General features: G+C 40.5%; 1 protein-coding gene across 14 annotated transcripts in view; it reads right to left on the reverse strand.

Moving 5' to 3' along the window:
* The window catches only part of fbrsl1 (fibrosin-like 1), a 403,049-nt gene that overhangs the window by 65,807 nt on the left and 311,284 nt on the right, over positions 1-25,958 (reverse strand). The gene's annotated exons all lie outside the window — the stretch shown is intronic.

A 25,958-nucleotide genomic window follows, 5' to 3' on the forward strand; every position in this document is an offset into this window, starting at 1 on the left:
CAAAAACCCACGAGGTGAACATGGATTAACTTCATTTTTAAACTGTGGGGAATTAGTTTCATACAGATGTGTGACTGTGTGATTTGTTCCCGCCCCCTTTAATCAACGCAGTTTCGACAGGCGCCACCTGATGAAACACTTTGAAGCTTCATTTAGCCATAGTCACGTGACATGGGTGTTTCGAATCACAGTTCGGAGCAGTGTTTCGAAACATCTGCGCTTCGGGATCTCGGCAAAGCCCCGAAACGTCTGTTTCGCGTCTGCCATCCCTAGTCATTCTATCTTTTATCCTGATTAGTTTATTGCACTAAGAATATAAATTCAATCTTGTCAATGGCTACAGCCTCATACAAATATAATTCATTAAAAAACCTCAGCACCAACAACAACTTGAGGCCTTTGAGTTAAGCAAGGGTGGACAATGGACGAATAGACACAACTCATCTTTGCGAATCATTGTTCTAAACACTGAAATTTCATCATCTCTGAAAGGCCCTGCACAGAATATGTTTGTGAAGATGCAAAATGATGTTATGGCACTAACCATAGCACTGAGCCAATAATAGGTTTTCACTTTGCCAAGGGAACTCTTGGAAAATCTGTCTATAGATCTGTTTTTGCTGCTAGGCACATCTGATGACAGAAGAACGATTTTAACTTTCCCCAGGCTATCTATTATCATGGGTAGACCAGATCTACGGAATGAAGGACAGAACTGGAAATTCAAAGTCATGTAAAGCTTGAAAGAATGATTGGACAGCGCAAGCTGGTTCGCAACAAAAAGCACCACCACAAAACAGAAAGAAAGAGGCGAGACCAAGCTAGGGATAGAGATGGAGAAAGAAAGGGAGAAAAAAGGCAGAGTGAGAGAAAGACGCTCCAATTGCCTCAGGTTGCCTTTCAGCTATCTTTCCCTGTAGATTCATCTGTCAGAGCTCAACCAAGAGAGAGACAGACAGTGAGAGAGAGTGCAGGCCTCATTGGGCATCTCATCCTCAGGCTTAACAATCCAATATTGGTTGTTGCCGAAGATAATTATGCCCCTCTGATGATGGAACACCTTGGGCAAGTTACAGCAATTTGCATCACCAAACATGGCAGATCAGCATAAGGGAGGAAGGTTTAAAGGGATAGTTCACTGAAAAAGGACAATTCTGTCATTATTTACTCACCCTCATGTCATTCCAAACCATACGACATTCCTTCGTCTGCGGAATGCGAAAAAGGAGAAATGTCATTGCTTTTTTCCATATGAATTCATTGTGACCATGTGCATTAAGAATGAAGCAAAAAAGCACAAATATTTTTTCCAAGTCTCCGAAAGACATACAATAGCTTTGTACATAGAACAGACCAAATTTTAAGTTGTTATTAGTTGATATTCTTGGCCAGCAGGTAACTAGCACTTGAAGCAGTCTGACTTGTGAAACGAATCAACAGCTCAAAAGAACGATTTGTTCAGAAATCAGACTGATTTGGTTCACAAGTTCAAATCAAGTTGCACATTAACAGCTCACTAGAGGGCGAGAATATCAGTGAAAACGCAAATAAGGTACCAGGAGACTTGCCAGTAAGCAATAGCCACAATTTCATTGTCTCAGTTAACTATAGACCCAATATATAGTCCGACTATGGGTAACCCACTTCTAGCCAAAATAACTTTGAATTTGGTTACATTTCGTCTTTGCCAAAATAACTTACGAGATGGGTGATATTCCATCATGTAAGCAAAGTCAACGGTGATTACAAGGTGTTTGCTTCCATTTCTTTGTAATTAATGACTATTCATGGGCTATGTTTAGACATCTATTACATTTTTACTAACAGCCCACATTTTGCCTTGTTTTAGCCTAGACGCCAGGGCTGTGTTTGGACGGCTATTAAGGCTTCTTTTAAACGCGAAATTGCTTGCTGCGTTAGATCAAAGATTTTTATATATAGGAAGACGGTGCACTCCGATTACTTATGAATGGGAGAAAGTGAAATGCCCAAAATGGCGAATAAGCCCCGCCTTCTAAATGAAAGAGCCAAACGTTGATTAGTAAAGTCATTGCGTCACTGCCGCAGCTGTTAGAAGCTCTTGTTGCTATAGAAACAGGCACTGTTCTGAGACCCGCGTTTAGGATTGTGCATGCGCATTAGCTTTGTCCAGGCTGAAAAATGCCGTTTTTTGTCATGATTCAAGCATTTAGAAACCAAAATTATGAGACATTTGTTGACAGATTTCATATATGAAATTTAATTGTAAGCTTGGCAATATTTTTTTTTTAGAATTTGATGTTATCCCATTCAAAGAGAGCTGCACTTGCATAGCCGAGAGGCATTTCAAAGATGGCCAGAGATTGAAATGACTTGTCTTAAAGGGGACTTCAAGGTGTTTTTCCCTTTTTGGAGCTTTACAAATGACTGGAAAAGGAAGAGCATGACATTTCTTCATTCATGTTCCACTAACCCCGACCCCCCAGCATATGATTTTAAAATAATGTAAATAATGACAGAATCAAATTCATGTATAAATTCTGTCTTTTTAAACCTCCTATCACTTTCCCCTTATTTTTACTTTTCTTCGCTGACAGATGAGGTCAACATGGCCATTTCTGTACTCTCCCAAACAACTTTGTATCTACTTTACATGGTTTCTGTTTGTGTCATTCAAAATAATGAAATGTGTGTGTTTGGAAGGACTTATTCAAAATGTGTTGTTACGAAAGGACATTCACTTCAACTTGTGCGCAAATAAATAAATAAATATAGGCCTATAATAAATGCGTGGGGCACAGAGCGTTATTTAAAATTGTGGCTATAAATCACTCAAATCAGCGTCTGAAAGTCCATGATAGAAGCCATTCCAGATATCTGTTCTGCAAATACAGGAAGTGATTTATCAAAGCGCTTACACAAATTTTCTTTAATCATTGAAAGTGTTTGACCACATGGCTACAAAATTATGCCTTTTGAAGTCGCTCGGCCTGTTGGCTAAAGAATGCGCAAGATTATACAGCACATTCCACCAATCGTGTTTGGTAATAAATGCACTCTCGACAAGTACGGCATTTGGAAATGTAAACATTTCAGAACCACAGTCTTTTAGAACTTTGCAAGAACTTTGAGGCTAAGCAAGAACCACCAATATGAGACATTTCCGTGGTGGGGACAGACTTTCACAACAAGAGCTCAGAAAAGCAGCCTAACATAGTTATCGTTCACATGAATATTTATAACTACTCATGAGCGATTTCTCATTTTCATCCTATTTTTCTGCACCATTACTGCAACCATTTAAAATGGATCAGAGAGAGAATCTAGGAGCGAAAGAGAGAGTCTAGGGAGAAAAAAAAAAAAACAGTGGCATTATTTTTCCATAATAAAATTTCCCTGCCTTAACAAGATAAAAGTAAATTGCGCACTGACTCAGAAAGTGTGAAAGGCATTCTAGAATGAATTTTTCATGTGCATTGATAATTTAATATGTTGTGGCGCCAATTTATCAGATTTCCGAGTCGTTGCCGCTCTTTTTTTCTGAGGAGAATAACAAGGATATGATCTCGCTTTCTGAGAGCTTTCAGAACAATGTCACAGAAAAAAGGTGTTCACAATGATTGGATGGAAAAAAAAACTCCTCAGAGAGACTTAATATAACTTGCTCTCATTTTCCTACTACTGAACGCACTAACAAGACGACAAGGCGAACTCAATTGAACAACATGTGTTCTAAATTCTTCACATTATTCATGCCGGCTGGAATGCTATCATTCCATATGGAGAACATCCAAATTGGATGCCCAGGTAAAATGCTCATGGGACTAGCGTGGCATGTAAATGTGGAAGGGAATGCTAAAGATCCAGCATCGTCATCCCAGGTGCGGATAAATTATGACACGCGTAAAGACAAAAGCATCGCATTGTTCTTCACGGAACGGCAACAGTTAAGCAGTCTGGCTGCGCCTGCGGCAGAGGATGATAAAGTATTATTTATCATGAGGAACAGCTACTGGCTCAGCGAAGGGAGAGAGGGAGGTAGAGAGAGAGGTAGAGAGATTAAATATAAGGTTACCACAGCTAGGACCTAATCTATTCAGAGACAAATGCCGGGTCTCGGAAGCACATTTGTTGTGCGCCCCCGAGGTTTAACAGCCGGCATTATGGTTCCATTTCTCATCATTAGCAAGCCTACATCAATGTCCCCACTAAGGGGTCAGCTCTGGGAATAGATCCAAGGGCTGTGTCAGGCCAGGAAGAGAGGAAAAAGGGGAGGGGCGCTGAGAAATCTCTCTCTCTTTGTGCGCGTGTGCGTGGGGTACGTGCTGTGTGCCATCTCTTATCGTACTACGAGAAATCCATATGGTTTTACATGCGTGTGTACATGAGTATTTGCATAAGCCACTTTGCATGCACGTTTGACACAAATGAGGGTAAGATGCAGAGAGCAACAGGAAAAAAAAGAAACAGATAGAAGGATGGAATCAGTTGAAAAGACCGAGAGGCAGAAACGGGAAAGACAAAAGACTCAAGTGTGATGTATCTGGCTGCAGCACGTGTGTCCCCTCGCCTACCATATGCTGCTGCATTTCACGCTAGTAGATTTGAATGCGGACACAAGCATTTCAGGTCTTTTTTTCCCCTCATCCAGCAGCCCTGCCTTTCTCCGCCGTGTTAGCAGATATGTTAATCCGCTGGCATTCATCTGAACTACAGTGGCTCTGGAATAGTTTTCCAGACCCACGTGTCAGAGCTCCAACCCAGCCGCGGGCAGCAGATGCTCCTGCAGACTTACCACAGCCGCAAACTGGGCTTTCAGGTTTCCCACTGAGAGCTTCCCTGCCTCCTTATAGAGCTCCAGAAGTGTATAATAAGCCCCCTTGAGGAAAAGAAAGGGATAGAGAGAAAAAAAGAAGTGTGGAAGGTCTAAGAGCAGGAAAACAACGGCGTGGTTACACTGGAGGCTGCATTAGCACATGACTGATTTCAGATGGGCAATTTGAGTCTTTTCAGCTAAGCAGCTATGTCAATACTGTTATTCAAGTAAAACTCTCAAAAGCTATGACTTCATCACCTCTGTTTTCAACTGCAAAAAAATGTATATGGATGAAGAAAGAAAGATAGACAGACAGTGGTGGAAATACATTTTTTCCTTAAAAATATATATATTTTCTATTTTTAATATTTAATATATAAATAATATTACATAATATTCCACCTATTCATCCTGTAATCTATTAAACTATTTCATCATCAGAAGTTGATGTTTTTCCAGTAACCATACTGATGAATTGAGTTAATTCAGTGAACAATTAATCAGACTAATTAAACAAAAAGTTAGTGAGTCTTTTTGTATATACGTGAACTCTTCGTGAAAAAAAAAATATATATATATTTCTATCCAGCCCTAATTTGAATAACTATTACACAGTTGATTCTAACTGTAACCTGTAATTCACTGTAGTGATAACAGCGCTCAAAGGGATAAATCATGTTGACCACTCAGGTTGTATTTCAAATATGCAACCTACTGAAATTAAACAGACACTTTTCATTTAAACAAGAAATCAAGCTTTACAAGGGAGACGGAAAGGAAAAGTGAAGTTGAGGAAGAAAAAAAATCCTCCAGTGAATAACAAATCAACAGCAAGCAAATGAAATGAATTGAGTTAGGAATATCACATTACCATCATTAAATTAAATTTACGACAGTAGATTTCAAATCGAATTACAGAATACAAGCCAGCTGTTTACACGGCCCTGCTCTATGAACCGTAGTCGTAGACTCGGAACACCAATCGACCTTGGAAACGCAACATAAACAAACCGCAGGGTCAGCTAATCAAATTCAGGTGAACTGTAAATTGTGTTGACTAAAAAAAAAGAAAAGTCATGAGGAAAAACAAGCACTTGTGTAACAAGCTTTCTGCACTTAGCATGTTGCAGTAGGCTCAACTTTGCAGGCAGGCTGCATTACCCTTCCCCAATTCAATCAGCGGCAAGCGGCAGTCATGCCAGGGATGTGAATCCCCTATTCAAGTTTAAAAATTTCATACAAACCATGCACAGCTTGTCCCTCGCATTCCCTTTGACGTTCGTCTGGAAGAATAGCCTCTTTATGCTTATTGCATTCAGAGGTGGTGGCAATAGCATGACGCTAATAACAATAAAGCAGTGGTTGACTCCAGAAGCCATGAAATTTGAGTCACTTTCTGTGCATTAACTGCAAAGTGGCAGATTAAATCACCCAGCGTATGATATACAGTCAACCGAGGCCATTACGGGAATGAAGCATGGGGCGGATGCCTCTCATCAAGATGGTGGTAGGCTACATGAAGAAAATAAAAAAAGATCCAAAAAGGGAGGCAGTTATAGACATGACAAATACTGATGGAGGCAGTTAAGAGGCTTGCAGTAACAATGCTTTCAAGACACTTATGTGGAGGACTTGCTGAGCCACTCCGGAGTCGAGTATATGCCAGATATATATTTCACATATGATGCCTGATCAGCAAAATGCTTATTGCTTACTGCAAAGATAAAGCTTGATGCATTAGTTAAGTGATAGTCAAACCCCAAAATATCGCAATACTATTTATGTCAAAACAAGAGAACCCAGTCAATATTGCACACCTAAGAAAATCCCATTAGCAGATGCTAGTCATGCAGGCTAAACGATCTTATCCTCTACTGCCAAAGAATGCCTGCTTGGCGCTGTCAGAAGGATCTGCGTTTATATCTTTTAGCACTTTACCTTGATGCTTTCAAAGACTAAGCATCTCAAAATGCATGTCTACTCTTTTCTCAAGGCCCATTAGACAAGGGAAAGATTCTTTGACTGGGGAGCTGAAGCCCATACACGGTTAATATAGGTTTAACAAGAATCAAGATGTTGGCTTAACTAGAATCAAAGCTATCCTAGAAGGACTAAAAGATGATATCAAATGGGAAGAGAACTGTCAATTTCCTGCTTTCCACTCTTTCATATTATGATCACAACACAGCACACAGGGCCAGGAAGTATAGTGTTGCAGTCCTATTTTACTGCAAATAGTGCTGTCAATCGATTAAAAAAGTTTTGAATATATATTTATATTGTAATCATTTCACATTTACACAGTACATTTTAAATATTTGATCTAACAGGTTGGAAATAGGGGTGTGACGAGACACTTAGCTCATGAGACGAGACAAGACACGAGATTGGGTTCATGAGTACGAGACAAGATTTTTGCACAGCATTTTTAAGAAATCCTCAATGACAAAATTCATGACTAGAAAAATAGTGTGCAGGTGCATTTTGAAATGCTTTAACTAATCATGACTTGGTTCTCTCCTGTATGATTTCACATGTGTCTCTTCAGACCTTACTGTACGTGATCGCACATACTCTGTATATACGGCGGTTCTGAGTGCGCATTCTAGATAAGACATTTATCAGGCTCTGTTGCGCACAAATCTTCCACCATGGTCCTGTCAATCATCTCACCTTACTCTCGTCCCGTTCAGATGCAGTCGCACACAGAGCAGACGTTTACAATAGTTCACAATTGAAGCCACCGTTTTCCAATTTAATTAAATGGTTTTCATTTCTATTAAAAAAGCTAAATGAGAGTGGATGATGTAATGTAAATGTAGCGGTGGCATATTCTATGCTAATTTCACTCTCACGCTCTGTCATGGCGATATCGCGAGACTCAACGAGAAATCTCGTCACATTTAATCCCACAAGATCTCGTGGCACGAAAAGCATCAAAGTTGTTGGTGTTTTACTGCCACTACTGGTCATTTCTGCTGGAAACTGCAGTAAATTGTATTCGTTTTTGGAGTTAGTAAATCACTTACTAAAATTTTCTGTTTACAACATCATTGCCATGATGACTTAAAGGGTTACTTCAGCGATTAGCATTAAGCTTTGCATCAGTAAAAACCTGGTAGTATATTTGAATGATCGAGCTGCATATTTATACTCGAGAACGCTTTGACCCACTGCCACAGGCTAAGGGAACGTCTGCCAATTCCACCAAGTTGAATCATATAATTTATATGAATTAAAGTAACTTTTTTTTTTTTTTTTTTTTTTTTTAATTCTAATGTTGTGTTGTGCATTACTAAGTCAGTTTTACCAATACAATCAAGCTTTGGAATTTTAACATGTCTGTTTTTAAATGTTAAAAGTAATTTTAATTCATGCAAATTATACGTTTCAACCACTTGGTGGAATTGGCAGATGTTCCCTTAGCGCCGTGGTATCGGGTCAAAGCATTCTCGAGCATAAATATTCAGCTATAATGCATGTAGGTGATTTTGAATTAATATTTAATGTCGATAAACAATGGTTAGCCTACATACTGTTAAAACTAATTGTGGTATTGATATCTTTGTAAGATTGCCGATTCTATAGAACAGTGGCAACTTTACAGTGCTTCGAGTGCCCCCTAGTGGTCAGGAGCATTTCCGTTGTGTTGTGGCTTGATTTCGTTGTGTTGTGGCTTGATTTCGTTGTGTTGTGGCTTGTTTTCATTCTGTTGTGGCTTGTTTCCATTGTGTTGTGGCCTTTTCGTTGTGTTGTGGCTCTATTTCGTTGTGTTGTGGCTTTTTCGTTGTGTTGTGGCTTGATTTCGATGTGTTGTGGCTTGTTTTCGTTCTGTTGTGGCTTGTTTCCGTTGTGTTGTGGCCTTTTCGTTGTGTTGTGGCTCTATTTCGTTGTCTTGTGGCCTTTTCGTTGTGTTGTGGCTAGATTTCGTTGTGTTGTGGCTTTTTCTTTGTGTTGTGGCTTGTTTCCGTTGTGTTGTGGCTTGATTCCGTTGTGTTGTGGCTTGTTTTCGTTCTGTTGTGGCTTGTTTCCGTTGTGTTGTGGCCTTTTCGTTGTGTTGTGGCTCTATTTCGTTGTCTTGTGGCCTTTTCGTTGTGTTGTGGCTAGATTTCGTTGTGTTGTGGCTTTTTCTTTGTGTTGTGGCTTGTTTCCGTTGTGTTGTGGCTTGATTCCGTTGTGTTGTGGCTTGATTCCGTTGTGTTGTGGCTCTATTCGTTGTGTTGTGGCTTTTTCTTTGTGTTGTGGCTGGATTTATTTATGTTGTGGCTTTTTCGTTGTGTTGTGGCTCTATTCGTTGTGTTGTGGCTTTTTCTTTGTGTTGTGGCTTGATTCCGTTGTGTTGTGGCTTGATTCCGTTGTGATGTGGCTTGTTTCCGTTGTGTTGTGGTTTGTTTCCGTTGTGTTGTGGCTTGCTTCCGTTGTGTTGTGGCTTGATTTCGTTGTGTTGTGGTTTGTTTCCGTTGTGTTGTGGTTTGTTTCCGCTGTGTTGTGGCTTGCTTCCGCTGTGTTGTGGCTTGCTTCCGTTGTGTTGTGGCTTGATTCCGTTGTGTTGTGGCTTGATTTAGTTGTGTTGTGGTTTGTTTCCATTGTGTTGTGGTTTGTTGTGTTGTGGCTTGCTTCCGCTGTGTTGTGGCTTGCTTCCGTTGTGTTGTGGCTTGTTTCCGTTGTGTTGTGGCTTGATTTCGTTGTGTTGTGGCTTGCTTCCGTTGTGTTGTGGCTTGATTCCGTTGTGTTGTGGCTTGATTCCGTTGTGTTGTGGTTTGTTTCCGTTGTGTTGTGGTTTGTTTCCGTTGTGTTGTGGCTTGCTTCCGCTGTGTTGTGGCTTGCTTCCGTTGTGTTGTGGCTTGATTCCGTTGTGTTGTGGCTTGATTTCGTTGTGTTGTGGTTTGTTTCCGTTGTGTTGTGGTTTGTTTCCGTTGTGTTGTGGCTTGCTTCCGCTGTGTTGTGGCTTGCTTCCGTTGTGTTGTGGCTTGATTCCGTTGTGTTGTGGCTTGCTTCCGGTGTGTTGTGGTTTGTTTCCGTTGTGTTGTGGTTCGTTTCCGTTGTGTTGTGGCTTGCTTCCGCTGTGTTGTGGCTTGCTTCCGTTGTGTTGTGGCTTGATTCCGTTGTGTTGTGGCTTGATTTCGTTGTGTTGTGGTTTGTTTCCGTTGTGTTGTGGTTTGTTTCCGTTGTGTTGTGGCTTGCTTCCGCTGTGTTGTGTGTTGCTTCCGCTGTGTTGTGGCTTGATTCCGTTGTGTTGTGGCTTGATTTCGTTGTGTTGTGGCTTGCTTCTGTTGTGTTGTGGCTTGATTCCGTTGTGTTGTGGCTTGATTTCGTTGTGTTGTGGTTTGTTTCCGTTGTGTTGTGGTTTGTTTCCGTTGTGTTGTGGCTTGCTTCCGCTGTGTTGTGGCTTGCTTCCGTTGTGTTGTGGCTTGATTCCGTTGTGTTGTGGCTTGATTTCGTTGTGTTGTGGTTTGTTTCCGTTGTGTTGTGGTTTGTTTCCGTTGTGTTGTGGCTTGCTTCCGCTGTGTTGTGGCTTGCTTCCGTTGTGTTGTGGCTTGATTCCGTTGTGTTGTGGCTTGCTTCCGGTGTGTTGAGGCTTAATTTCGTTGTGTTGTGGTTTGTTTCCGTTGTGTTGTGGCTTGCTTCCGCTGTGTTGTGGCTTGCTTCTGTTGTGTTGTGGCTTGATTCCGTTGTTTTGTGGCTTGATTTCGTTGTGTTGTGGTTTGTTTCTGTTGTGTTGTGGTTTGTTTCCGTTGTGTTATGGCTTGATTTCGTTGTGTTGTGGCTTGATTTCGTTGTGTTGTGGTTTGTTTCCGTTGTGTTGTGGTTTGTTTCCGCTGTGTTGTGGCTTGCTTCCGTTGTGTTGTGGCTTGATTCCGTTGTGTTGTGGCTTGATTTCGTTGTGTTGTGGTTTGTTTCCGTTGTGTTGTGGTTTGTTTCCGTTGTGTTGTGGCTTGCTTCCGCTGTGTTGTGGCTTGCTTCTGTTGTGTTGTGGCTTGATTCCGTTGTGTTGTGGTTTGTTTCCGTTGTGTTGTGGTTTGTTTCCGTTGTGTTGTGGCTTGCTTCCGTTGTGTTGTGGCTTGCTTCCGCTGTGTTGTGGCTTGCTTCCGTTGTGTTGTGGCTTGATTCCGTTGTGTTGTGGTTTGTTTCCGTTGTGTTGTGGCTTGATTCCGTTGTGCTGTGGCTTGATTCTGTTGTGTTGTGGCTTGATTCCGTTGTGCTGTGGCTTGATTCTGTTGTGTTGTGGCTTGATTCCGTTGTGTTGTGGCTTGATTTCTTGGTGTTGTGGCTTGTTTTCGTTGTGTTGTGGCTTGATTTCTTGGTGTTGTGGCTTGTTTTCGTTGTGTTGTGAACTTATGTTTGCTTTTTATATTGCGTTGTTCTGTGCACTACTGGGCCACCGTAAGTTAAGCTTCCATAGGCATGAACTGAAAACGCGCCAGACTGGACACGCACCGTGAATGACTGTGAGGCCGTGAATGAATGACAATGTGGCCGTGAATGAATGCCGCGCGGCCGTGCTTATTTTGGTTTCGGTATGGAATTAGCACCAATTCGGGGGCAGGTTGCTTGAATTGTGTGTTCATGAAAACACAACAACAAAATGGTACAATGAAAACTCACTTAAATAGGCGCTTACACATTTCACTTTGAAACCAAATCTTCCGTGATCAATGAACACGACGGTGGGGTGGTGCCGCGGTGGGCAAGTGATGTAACCGGTAGGCGTGGCTTGGGAGTGGCCTCGTAGGCAGCGAAGCAAGTGCATTCTGGGAGTTGTTGTCTTTCATTCTGGCTTTTCTCAGTCTAGAAGGCACCAACTTCTAAAATGATTTCAAATTTCTACTACATAAATGACCCAATTTAAATATACATTCTTCTTTCCAGTGGTGAAGTACCCCTTTAAGACCATAAAAACAAAAATCCTAAAAAGACAAACTATTTTTAAACATCCTCGCATTCCCATTAATTCCCATCGTAATATTGTCACAACTGGTGCTGACTGAGCTTAATTTTTATTGAACCTGGAATATTCCTATATAAACTGCACAACATAGAAGCATCTCCTAAGAAATAAATAGAAAATGAATAGTGATAATATTGAAAACAGAAGATTGCACAAAAGCGTGGAATTCTCTTTCCTCCTGAACTTTTTATACTCTAGTCTGTTAGGTCACATCAAAAGGTTTTAATGCATTTTAATGAACACACCCGTTAATCTGCTATGCTTTTGTGTAGCTAATATGGATTAGCCTCTTTTTGCATGTTAGCATTGCCAGAAAAGACTCTCTCAATCTCTCCCACGGCCATGTTTTCCTTCCATCTGGACACAAGCCTGACATGACTTCTACCCCTCTTTTTCTTGTGGGACCAACCCTTAAAGACCCCAGACACTCATCTGAAAGGGGGGGTGCCCTTGCCAACCTCCTCTTCAAATCCATAGGGATGGGGGGGATGAGCAAGGAGACGGGAATATAAAGAGGACAGAGGGCAAGAGGGCCTTTTCTCTAATTAGTGCTACAGAGCCCTAGAGACAAGGGTTGAAACAGTCTACACCGAGTTCATGTTGGTCCTTTGTTTCTTTGTTCCATAATGTATTACCCAGAGCTCCGAATGCACAGACAAGCATGTCTGCCACTAGTGTTTTATTAATATGTGCAGACTTACACACACACACACACACACACACACACAAACACACACACACACACAAACACTGAATATAAAAGCAAAGAGAAAAACATACATACAGAAAGACCTCTGCCCACAGAGATAGATAGATAGATAGATAGATAGATAGATAGATAGATAGATAGATAGATAGATAGATAGATAGATAGATAGATAGATAGATAGATAGATAGATAGATAGATAGATAGATAGATAGATAGATAGATAGATAGATAGATAGATAGATAGATAGATAGATAGATAGATAAAAACTGTTCATTTCCGAGAATTGTATTAAACTCTGAATTTCACACAACCATTGTATGTATACATGAAATATCACACTATTGTGCCTATCCACTCATACCAACTAAAAACACCTAATTAATTTATCCATGGTATGAAATATTAAACGAAATGTAATTGTTTTTTTTCTCTTGCTACTTCGTATGACCCCACTCACTCACTGTCAGCAGCCTGGGGAGAGTCCCATAATGCCTAGCTGTCCAGCAAATACACTTTACAGGTTATTTAAAACTCTAACACACTAAAAAGTGCAGCCATGCTGGGAGGCATTAAGCCTGTCTGATATCAAAAAGGAAGAAAAAGTACTCGACATCTGACTGTGCTCGAGGGGATTGAAAACTTTATTGGTCATATGTGAAACCACAGCACTGTGGTTGAAAAATGTACGACGGTTTATGTGTTCACAAACATTTGCATTGAAGGTGCAGAAGAAAACAAATGTTTTATCATGTTTTATCTTTATTTCCCCAAACCAATGGCCTCCAGGAAAATATCAGACTGTTTTCACAGATGATACCAAATGCTCACCTTGGAAATGTCATGATGTTCCTTTATGGTCTTGGGACAGCCATCTGCATGGTCAGGCCCACATGCACCTATTTTTTATTTTTTATTGACATGACTAAAGTGGAAAATCAAAACTTTTAAACTACCAATTCGTTTAAAAAAAAAAAAAAAAGTTCTTATTGTGACGTTTGCATAAAAGTCTTTTAATAAACCAAGCAAGCATGCTACTGACAGCATTTTCATTGTATAGAAAAAAAGAGAAAAAAGTTGCAACCAAATGTTGGCGATTTCTGCCATAGTGTTATAGTCAAACGCCTTATTTTTCATAACCTAAACGATCATGCATATTTTCAGTTTTTAAATATCTTTTAGCTCTGAAAAGTGTAGATATTGTGGCCTTTGGTGTGTAGAAACACAAGATTTACTTAAACTATTAGCCAAGTAAAACAAAGCTTTGCAACATCTGAGAAACTCCAGAGAAAACCTATATTAGAAGCATATAAATAATAAATCTTGAAGCTACTGTATCATAGAGCACAGAAAATGGCAAAAGCAGCAGAAACATTTACTACTACACTACCATAATCTAGCTAGGAAAGGAAATATCTATACCCCTTGCAGCCTGAACATAAAGACAAACAAGCATTAACCCTGCTGTTTTAAAAAGCATCAGAGTTTTATTTACCATCTTAAACCTTTAATTGGGGGCTAAGTTATTTCCTCCTTGAGGAACATGGAAACCGCACACCCTCCGCTCTATAGTTTCCATATCGAGCGAGGCTCGGAGGAGCTCCCCATCTGTGATTCTAACCAATTGAGCTCAAGAGGGTGCAGACCCCGTCCCGGCAGCCCTTGACTATGGCCTCTTAAACTGGTCAGGGAGGCTAATAGGCCTGGAAAGGCCCTGTCAACCCTTTCCCCCCTGGGGTCACATATGGAAATGACTAAGGCTATTTTTAAGACACGGTAGGAATAAAGGAATAAATCTTGTGCTCTACCCAATAAGAAAGGCCCTCCTCACCTTTAGGGTATGTCTGAAAATGTTATGGTGTCCATTTTGCCCTTATTACCCCATCCGCTCCCTCTTTCTCTGTCTGGAAGTCTATAACATCCCACTAAACAGGAAGTAGAAAGCAGTCATGTAATTGCTTTTTTGAACAGCTTCAAGTCTGGGGGTCCCCTGGTGGTCTGATTTCTCATCTTTCCTCCCGCTCTCGCAAAACAGATGTGAACACAGGCTAAAATTTCGATGATACATTCCATTTATGCATTTAGCTGACACTTTTTTACAAAGCGACTTACAAAGGAGGAACAAAAGCAGTTCTTCACAGCCTTAGCATTCCAAAAATTACAAATAATCATCATAAAAGTAGTCCATATGACTACTTACGAGACACAAGAGCCAATGGTGCAAACAATGTGTACATTAGATTTATTATACATAGTCTATTTCTATGTCAAATACACTTTTGAACTATAGTCTCGTATTGTAAAATAAATCTAATGTATATTTTGTGTACATCATTGCCTGCCTCGCCAGCAGTCATATGGACAACTCTACTTTTATGATACATTACAGTAGTTTATCATTTTCAAAGGACCATTCGTGATAACTATAAAGATAACCTCTGTTTATTCGAAGCGCACGCTGCAGGTTTGTTGACTGACACTTTAAATGCTCAAGTTCTTTAAAGCAGGATGGATTTTGATTGGCTGAAGATGTTTTTTATCATTCATCAGCTGGAAGAAAATTGTTCTGAAAGCGTTTCATTGTGCTGTTATCATATTAGTTGTGTGGATTCTGCTATTCTTTTATATTTAGAAGGATTTTAGAACTATATCTTTATCGTTATAGTTATCGTTCTTGGTGTGAACAGACATTAATGCTGCATTTATTTGATAAAAAAATACAGTAAATACAGTAATATTGTGAAATATTAAAATTTTAACTGTTTTCTAATTTAATACATTTTTAAATGCAATTGCAAAATAAATAAATATTACAATAAAATAAAAATCATACTGACGGGTAATGTAATTTCTGGGTGAAGAATTCCCTTTCACATACAGCATCTCTAAAACCATGAAACTCCCAATAACATACAGAGTCACAAAGCCTGTGTAAAGTGTAAGCTTGCTAAATCCGAAGGTTGCATGTGTAAATCTAATCTCATTCGCTTGGAGAGCACAGTGGCCTGGTCCTCAGTCTGAGCACTTTATGGCTCCATATGCCATTTCACTTCCCATTTATTCAGTTGGAGCTGCAGTACTCTCCAGAGGAAGTCACAACCCTGCAGGCCCAGTCTCTACCTTTCATCTGATTTATACCATAACTCGGCCCAAACACACATACAACTCCCAAGGACGAGAAGTGCATCATAGCAAGAGAAAGGCCGAGGAGGAGAGAGAGACTGTACAAGTTTACAGAGGTAAATCAATAGAGGAGAGGACAGGAGAAGGTTGATTCTAAACGAAACAGTAGTTTTGGAGTGAATCAAGCAGCCCGAGACCCTGACTGTGTTGTCTCCTACAGCTGCAGTGTGTCATTTTTAGATGCTAAAAATATTTTCTTCTATCCCAGTTAAATGTGTAGGGACAACTAAATGTCAGTCAATCAGAAGTGTAAACACGGCACTTTCAACATTGCTTTATTTGTTTGAGCAGTCAGACATAGAAACATAGACGGATGGATGCAGGGATGGATGGATGGATAGATGGATGGATGGATGGACAGACAGACAGACAAACAGAACAATAGATAGACAGACGGAATGATAGATAGATAGAACGATAGACAGACAGACAGAATGATAGATAGAACGACAGATGGATGGATTGATGGATGGATGGATATATAGAACGACAGACAGACAGACAGACAGACAGAACGAACAAACGATAGACAGATAAATAGACAGACAGACAGATAGATAGTACGATAGATAGAACGACAGAATGATAGACAGACAGACAGACAGACAGACAGACAGAATGATAGATAGAACGATAGATAGACAGACAGACAGACAATAGATAGAACGACAGATAGATAGATGGATGGATGGATGGATGTATAGAACGACAGACAGAACGAACGAACGAACGAACGAACGAACGAACGAACGAACGAACGAACGAACGAACGAACGAACGAACGAACGATAGATAGATAGATAGATAGATAGATAGATAGATAGATAGATAGATAGATAGAACGATAGATAGAACGAACGATAGATAGAACGATAGAACGATAGATAGACAGACAGACAGACAGAACGATAGATAGAACGACAGATGGATGGATGGATGGATTGATATATAGAACGACAGACAGACAGAACGAACGATAGATAAATAGACAGACAGACAGATAGATAGATAGATAGATAGATAGATAGAATGACAGATGGATGGATGGATGGATATATAGAACGACGGACAGACAGAACGATGGATAGAGAGATAAATAGACAGACAGACAGATAGATAGAATGATAGATAGAATGATAGAACGATAGACAGAACGATAGATAGACAGACAGACAGACAGACAGACAGAACGATAGATAGATAGAACGACACAGACAGACAGAATGATAGAACGAACTATAGATAGATAGATAGATAAATAGACAGACAGACAGATAGATAGAACGACAGAACGATAGATAGACAGACAAACAGACAGACAGAATGGTAGATAGACAGACAGAACGATATATAGAACGACATATGGATGGATGGATGATGGATGGATATATAGAACGACAGACAGACAGAACGATAGATAGAATGATAGATAGAACGATAGATAGATAGATAGATAGAACGATAGATAGATAGAACGATAGATAGATAGATAGATAGATAGATAGATAGATAGATAGATAGATAGATAGATAGATAGATAGATAGATAGATAGATAGATAGATAGATAGATAGATAGATAGATAGACAGAAAGATAGAACTATAGATAGAACGACAGAACGATAGATAGAACGACAGAACGATAGATAGACAGACAGACAGAATGATAGATAGAACGACGGATGGATGGATGGATGGATGGATTGATATTTAGAACGACAGACAGACAGAACGAACGATAGATAGATAAATAGACAGACAGACAGATATATAGAACAATAGATAGAACGACAGAACGATAGATAGACAGACAGATAGATAGATAGATAGATAGATAGACAGACAGACAGAACGATAGATAGAACGATAGATAGAACGATAGATAGATAGAACGAACGATAGATAGAACGAATGATAGATAGAACGATGGATGGCTGGATGGATGGATGGGTGGATATATATAGAACGACAGACAGACAGACAGAACGTACGATAGATAGATAGATAAATAGACAGACAGAAAGATAGATAGAACGATAGATAGAACGACAGAACGATAGATAGAACGAATGATAGATAGAACGATGGATGGCTGGATGGATGGATGGGTGGATATATATAGAACGACAGACAGACAGACAGAACGTACGATAGATAGATAGATAAATAGACAGACAGACAGATAGATAGAACGATAGATAGAACGACAGAACGATAGATAGATAGAACGATAGATAGATAGAACGATAGAACGATAGATAGAACGATAGAACGATAGATAGAAAGATAGATAAAACGATAGATAGACAGACAAACAGAATGATAGATAGATAGATAGAATGATAGATAGACGGACAGACAGACAGAACGATAGATAGAACGACGGACGGACGGACGGACGGACGGACGGACGGACGGACGGACGGACGGACGGACGGACGGACGGACGGACGGACGGACGGACGGACGGACGGACGGACGGACGGACGGACGGACGGACGGACGGACGGACGGACGGACGGACGGACGGACGGACAGACAGACAGACAGACAGACAGACAGACAGACAGACAGACAGACAGACAGACAGACAGACAGACAGACAGACAGACAGACAGACAGATAGATAGATAGATAGATAGATAGATAGATAGATAGATAGATAGATAGATAGATAGATAGATAGATAGATAGATAGATAGATAGATAGATAGATATAGGGGGTACATCTCGGAGTTCAACCACACAATGTTTTGTTTAATGCTTTTCTGGAAACACAGCCTGGATGGATGGGTGCTAGGTGGACATTTCATTTCCCAGAATTGTCTTAAACTCTGATAGCTTTCTCTCACACAGGAACATAGAAATTAAAACACTGAAGTATCTCCACATACCCTAACCTGACACACTGATGGATGGCCAGAATGCAGAACCCCTCCCAGTAAGACCATTAGTGGAGTGAAGTGATGTCCAAAGCACCAGTGCGTGACTGGGCCAGCCAGCGGAGTGCCTTTATAAATGAGTCTCTGCTGAGAGCGCTGGCTGGACAGCTCAGAGGAAGAGGAGAGGAATACTCGCTTAGGCTCTACACAGCTACTAAGAGCTGCCAAACACACAGTGAAGAGTGTGATGTATCAAATTAGTTACTGTTTTAAAAACCAATCATTACCCTACGAGCGTTTGGTATCTGTACCTGCCTTTAACAGAAAATCAAAGGTCAAGGATCTCCTCAAAGGTCAAACATGACAATTTAAATATTTGGCAGTACCACTTGATGTGCAGAAACCCATAAAACAACACAAATAGCAAGTACAACGTGTTCTCTCCAAGCTAACAAAGCCCAGTCAAGATATTTTTAGATATTTCCCCCCATTTTAGGCTTTAAAAACCAGACCAATGACAGTTTTACAGATGCAGCAATAAACTTGATCTAGTTTTTGCTATAAACTAAAATGATTACATCATGCCAGCAACTGCAAAACGACAGAGCATAATTCTATCCTCCACGAGGTCCATATTATCTATATGCTTCTTAGAATCTAGATACTATGATTCTGCCCTGGCTGTAGATGTGGGGTTTCCCTGCAGGGGCTGGAAGTGACACGGCCTTTTGGAAAGCTCCGCTGGGGCGCTTTGACAAATGGACTGTCTGACGAGCGCTGCGTTCAGGGAGCAGGACCCTGTGCTCACGCCTCGTTTACCTGCCGCTACGCTCACTCGCTCATCCTGGTTCTTAGACACACACACACACACACACACACACTTTCTCTAGCAGCGACCCAGTTGTTGAAGATGTGAAAGTCAGGGAAGTCAGTGTGTACTGCAATAGATCAAAATGTGGCAACAGTGACTTTGTCGCCCTGCATTATAGTTTGTTTTGGCACAGTGTCGCATCCAGACTTTTGAATGGAACGGTCTATCCGGTGCATATCCCGATTGGCTATAATATTATTTTCCATGTTCATCCACTGACCACCGACTTCAGGCACATATGTACTTGTATTTATATATACGTATTTGACCAGATGTTCATCTTCTTAGGATTATTTTTGGACCTTCTTGTGCGTCTTTTGTCGTCGTTCTCATCTTCGTTTGCTGTTGTTTGCATGTATTTTTGTGAGCCAACCCGGAAGTTAGCATTCCCTCAACAAAAAGGTTGGATCATTGGGCCTACTTAACGAAAGCTGATTTAACAACTCACCTGAATAAATGCGAAAGGTGGCCTACATTTGCACCTCCCACCCGCCCGCTCCTCGTTATTTCGCCGTCGGGATTTATACCTTCACATCTTTTCAATCCAATCATGGTCTCGTTTCGACGGGACTCCTCAACCGCACTGCCACAAACGTTGACAACTGCAACAGTCATCTCGACAGATCCGTAGGTGTGTAAACAACCTCGCTGCGCATGTGTGTTTGGGATTGTGACAAATTCCCAAACATGTCTCTGGCGACTTCCCGCTGCTTTGGTGTCAGCCAGACGCGTCAGACACAGACGCAGGGCCCCGTGGGACGGGCGCGGAACAAGATGTCGCCTGTCAAGCGGGGAACATTTGAAAATAAATAACATCAGTGATGATTTGGGTTTACTTGTCACCGACGAGCTGGTGTTTTTGAGGAGTGATGCCGCCGCTGATCCTCTGGGAGAAGCAATCGCTCTTTTCCAGACCGGCGTCTCCAAACAGATGTGCCTGATTTCCATTGCAGATCTCACCGCATAAATCCACATGAGGATTTCAATATTGGTCTTAACAAGCAGATGACAGCAAGCAAGGGGGTGATCATTCATAATTGGAGATTGGAGGCGGGAAGAGAAAGAAAAAAAAAACGGGGGAAAAAAACTATGCTACTGGATTAAGTAGCTCTGAATGTAACAGGAATACTAAATCTAGTTAAGAGCTTAGTTGATGCACAATGGCATGTTTTTCACCAGGTCTGTTGATGGACCTCATGAATATTAATAAGCAATTCCCCAGGAAACAAAAGGTTTGTGATTTTGTATGCAAGCTTATTGAGAGCTAATTGTTCTTGGTTTACCAACAGTTAGAGCTTAAATTGTGGCACAGTAAAGAGGTTTTAGATAATGACTACTACAGTGGATTACCAATTAGAAAGCAGCTGGGGCTTAAAAAAAATTGAACTAATTAATCAAGTTCCTGGCCTGCCGGGCAATATTTTTGCACGCAACCATTGCTAGGATGTTATCATGTTTATGCAATGCTTTTTCAACTCATAACATTTCCAGGTTGAAGAGCCAGAGCTTGGAAACAATATAATGTTCTGGGAAAACACACACAGATCCACAACCAAGGATGTAATAAGTATAAGCGTGTTCAGTATTTCTCATATTTCATGCTGCAGATCCCTAGCCTGACAAGCCAGACCCACATCAAGATGTCGGGTCTGGGAACACACCATTGGCGGGGCTCAATCCGAGGGGCGGGATAAACGGTTGTCTTTCAAATTCCGTCTGCACGCAAAAGGATAGCGCCACAACCAACCAGAGTAACGAAGAAGGTGAAGCGGAGCTAGTTGATAGATTAAACTTTCGCCGTATCCGGTCGGCAAAACTCCGAACACATCTTCCTTTCTTAAGAATGACTTCAGTGCCGTTCTTCGTTCTTTTCTCAAAGATTCTAAAGATCGCTGTTTTTGTGTCGTCAACTATGCCGTCATTATGTTAAGCCCGCCCACCGACTCTATACACGATGTGATTGGCCTGATCAGAGTTTGGTTTTTCCAGCTCGCAAGCCAACGGAGAGTTATTAGACTACCCTGGCTGCAAATTAGATTTGCTGCCGCTAGGGTGCGTCAAGACTAGGCTAGCAGATCCCATAAATCTACTGTAAGGTGGAAAATAATCAAAGATATTTGAAATAGAACAAAATCATCTGCTTTGCTGTTAGTAGCCATCGTCGTGATCAAGATATTGAAATTGACTCAACCCCCCTCCCCCTTAACACCATCAGAGGGACAAGTTGGAGTTAGAAGAACAAAAGAATGGCTGGCTGGCAAATGGTCTTCGCACCTTTGATACAATGGGGGAAGTTTTGTCTGATTGGTTACTTTCAAATGTCTTACGGTTTGGTCTGATTGGTCAGTTTTAAAAGAGTCATAGGTGAGTTTGGTGACATCAGGGAAAAGGATAAAAGAGGATTTCAACTGTAGCTCGCTCTCTTTTAATTCTCTGCTTTCTCTTGAGAGGGCTCTCTTTGGATTCTCTGGCTTTCTCTAGAGAGAGAGCTGTTCTTTAGCTCTCTCTCTCTTTCTCTTTCTCTCTCTCTCTCTCTCTCTCTATCTATCTCACAGGTAACATTCTAGGCAGAGGCCTACTGAGCATAATTAAGGGCTTATGTTTACATCTATTTGAAACTATTTTAAGTGTAACCATAACTAGAATTTGTGTTTCCTTTTAGAAGAGATTTATGTCTATGATGTAATTGACATTTTACATTTACTTGATTGTTAATAAATTGTTACATTTTGATCCTTTCTGAATTAATCTGTAATTATTAACTATCTCCAATGTGGAACGGTATAATTGCAACAAAGGGTTAAAACGGAACGATCAAATGTATGATTAACTATCAAATATAGATGACCAAACAACCGGTTGGGATTCTCTTCTAAATGCGACAACTATGATAAATGGAGTCAGATAAAGAATATTATAATCAAATCCATTCTTCCAGCTGAAACACTGAACGCGTGCGGCCTTCACCGCGGTTCGCTACCGATCCTTGGAGCGAATTCATGCGGTCTTACACTACTATTAAAGACGATATTGAATCAAAACTGACCTTATTTACATTTTTGCATTTCACAGATACTTTTATATTAAACAAATATAAATATATACATATGAAGATTAACTATTAGGATCAGAGCCTAACATGATTTATTTTCTGATGGTCCAATCAAATTTCAGACAAAATCAAGTCTAATGAAATACTGATGAGTTCCTGTTATTTAGCTGGTATAGAAATGCTCACTCCAGTGGACTGGAGTTCATGATTCATGGACTGATAAAAGGTATAATCCAAGCTCCTTTGGAAAAAAAGTGTCCACCAAATGTAGAAATGTAAATGTGAATTCTGTTGCGTTCTCTTAGACTGTATACCTGTGTGTCTGACAACGCCTGCAGTATTTCAGAGTGCAGAGGTGAAACACAAGGTCTGCTTGTAACAATAGCAATCATCTCCAGGACCTTAAGGAGAACCAGCTGCTGAGAGCAGTCGATTAGAGGTTAGGAGCTGGAGAAATGCGCTTGAGTAATACACATGAATCTCCCTGCCTCGGCTCTATCCAGAGATTACATATCATAAAGCTCTTCTGGCAGCAAGGCAAAGTCAACCTGCTCCAAGTATGCAGCAGAGATTTGACTTCCTCAGGGAGACTCCATAAGTCTTCAACACAATGGCTGCTTCTTGGATGTGGAAACACACCTTGTGGAGGGAATAATGGAGAACATGGATGGGGCGGAGTTTCTGAAAGAGTGCAGGAGTGTTTTAGTTCTGTGGTCAAGGCAGAGGCGTGGCAAAACGATTATTTGACTGTTCTTCCTCTCTCTGCAGAGGACACAGGATTATTAATGGAGGAACTGAAGGAGGAAAGGTTGAAGATAAAGGATACCCTCTTTTTAATTAAATGTTCATCTCTTTAAACCATCAACAGTAGAGCTCTACTAATATTTGTTTAACTTCCACTATCAACACATGAACTTGGACACTAGGATACAACGTTTGTACACTTAACAAGACAGCCTTTAAAGCTTCCGTGATGAACCTGTTTTTATAAAGGACCTTAAAGACTTCTAACCTCAAACAGATTCTTAAAAAACCCCAAACAACAACATGGTTAACGGTAGTGTTGTTAATATCATGTTACTTTTACACCTGGTACACTCAGATTTTTTTTTTTTAAGTACAAAAGCTTGTCACTTGTCAAAATCAGAAAATCAAATATAAAATACATATTGGATTAACTTTATTAATTATACTCATTTAATACAGCTCTGGGAAAAAAATTAAGATGAGAGAGTTAAGTTAAATTAACATTAATTCTTAATGTTAAGTGGTCTCCTACTTTTTTTCCAGAGCTGTATATATACATAATATTTATACACTATACTGCCAAAAGGCGCAGTGCGCAGAAGTCGCCAACTTTCTGCAAAGTCAATAGCTACAGACCTCCAAACTTTGTGTGGCCTTCAGATTAGCTCAATAACAGTGCGTAGAGAGCTTACTGGAATGGGGTTCCATGGCAGAGCAGCTGCGTCCAAGCCTTACATCACCAAGTGCAATGCAAAGCGTCGGATGCAGTGGTGTAAAGCACCCCACCACTGGACTCTAGAGCAGTGGAGACGTGTTCTCTTGAGTAACAGATCACACTTCTCTTTCTGGCAATCCGATGGACGAATCTGGGTTTGGCAGTTGCCAGGAGAACGGTACTTGATTGACTGCATTGTGCCAAGTATAAAGTTTGGTGGAGGGGGGATTATGGTGTGGGGGTTGTTTTTCAAGGTTTGGGCTTGGCCCCTTAGTTCCAGTGAAAGGAACTCTTAATGCTTCAGCATACCAAGACATTTTGGACAATTTCATGCTCCCAACTTTGTGGGGATGGCCCCTTCCTGTTCCAACATGACTGCACACCAGTGCACAAATCAAGGTCCATAAAGACATGGATGAGCGAGTTTGGTGTGGAGGAACTTGACTGGCTTGCACAGAGTCCTGACCTCAATCCGATAGAACACCTTTGGGATGAATTAGAGTGGAGACTGCGAGCCAGGCCTTCTCACCCAACATCAGTGCCTGACCTCACAAATGCGCTTCTAGAAGAATGGCCAAAGACTCCCAAAAACACACTCCTAAAACTTGTGGAAAGCCTTCCCAGAAGAGCTGAAGCTGTTATAGCTGCAAAGGGTGGGACAACTCCATATTAAACCCTACGGATTAAGAATGGGATGTCATCAAAGTTCATGTGCATGTAAAGGCAGGCATTCCAAAACTTTTGGCAATATAGTGTACTTATATAGTATATAATTATACTTATATACTCACGTAATCATTGGGGAGTAACTAGTTACATGCAATTAGATTACGTAATTTAATTACAAAATATATGTAACTGTAATCAGTTACTTATGAAAATATTAATGATTACAAAGGGGGTTACATCTGTTTTCTGTAAAAAGCTAGGATATGTGGAATAATACACAAAGCCTGTCTCCTGCCATATAAAGGTCGTTTAGTAAAGCAATGTTATTCTCATGCTTTTGATCGGCTCTTGTTTGAATTTGCAGCGCACCACGTCTGCCAAACACATCAATCCACATTGCTGCTGAAAGTTTTAGGCTACAACCCGTCTGAGAGTTGCCACCATGGCAAGTAGAAAAAGTAATCCAAAAGTAAACTAATGTAATCAGTTACATAACATTAATAAAGTAATTAAAAAGTGAAACTACTTATTACATTTTAAATAGGGTAACTTGTAATCTGTAACATATTACATTTCTAAAGTTACGTTCCCAACACTGTTTATTAATATAAATATTAATAAATACAATTTAACTCATAAATCATTATACAGTGTATATCCACACACTACCGTTCAAAAGTTTGGGGTCAGTGATGTTTTAAAAATAACTCTCTTATGCTCATCAAGGTTGCATTTATTAGATCATAAAGTAAAATAGTAATATTGTGAAACATTGTAATGATGGATGGATGAACTGTCTGTGCCTTCAGGGTTTAAACAGAAGCGAAGGCTGTTGAGATCAAAGTGAAACATGGTTAAATGGGCCCTTAAAGAAGGGCCAGGACAAAACGAGATCAGATCATTTTTGATTAGTCTCTCAGGTCTTGGGGTTTGAGCCTGGTTCAGAATAATGATTTTTAGCTTTGGGTTAATGAAGCTCGTTCGCTGCTACTGTTGTGACAGCTTAGCACAGCCTTAATAAAATAATCATCCCCTTCACCTAATTAAACCAAAATAATCTCACCCACCCGCTGACCCTGACAACCCCCTAACCTCTCGTTCGGGGACTTTGGGAAATGGTGAGATGGTTCACACCATCTCCTTTTCCTTCGCTCTTAGAGGAATGCAAAAATAATAAGACAGCGAAATCCTGATTATCTGTAAGAGTCCTGCCCGGCTAAAAAATGCAGGATTTTAAAATGGCTCGATTCATTGAGCATCCCCAGCCACCTTCCCAAGAGTGTGAGACACACACTCTCTCCGCTCGGCTCAGGGAGTAATTGACTCTGGTTTGGTATCACACGCTCATTGCTAATTTGGAGGCCTGTCTTATCATATTACTAGTGAGA

This window comes from Gobio gobio, assembly GCF_949357685.1.
Source record: "Gobio gobio genome assembly, chromosome: 4".
NCBI lineage: Eukaryota > Metazoa > Chordata > Actinopteri > Cypriniformes > Gobionidae > Gobio > Gobio gobio.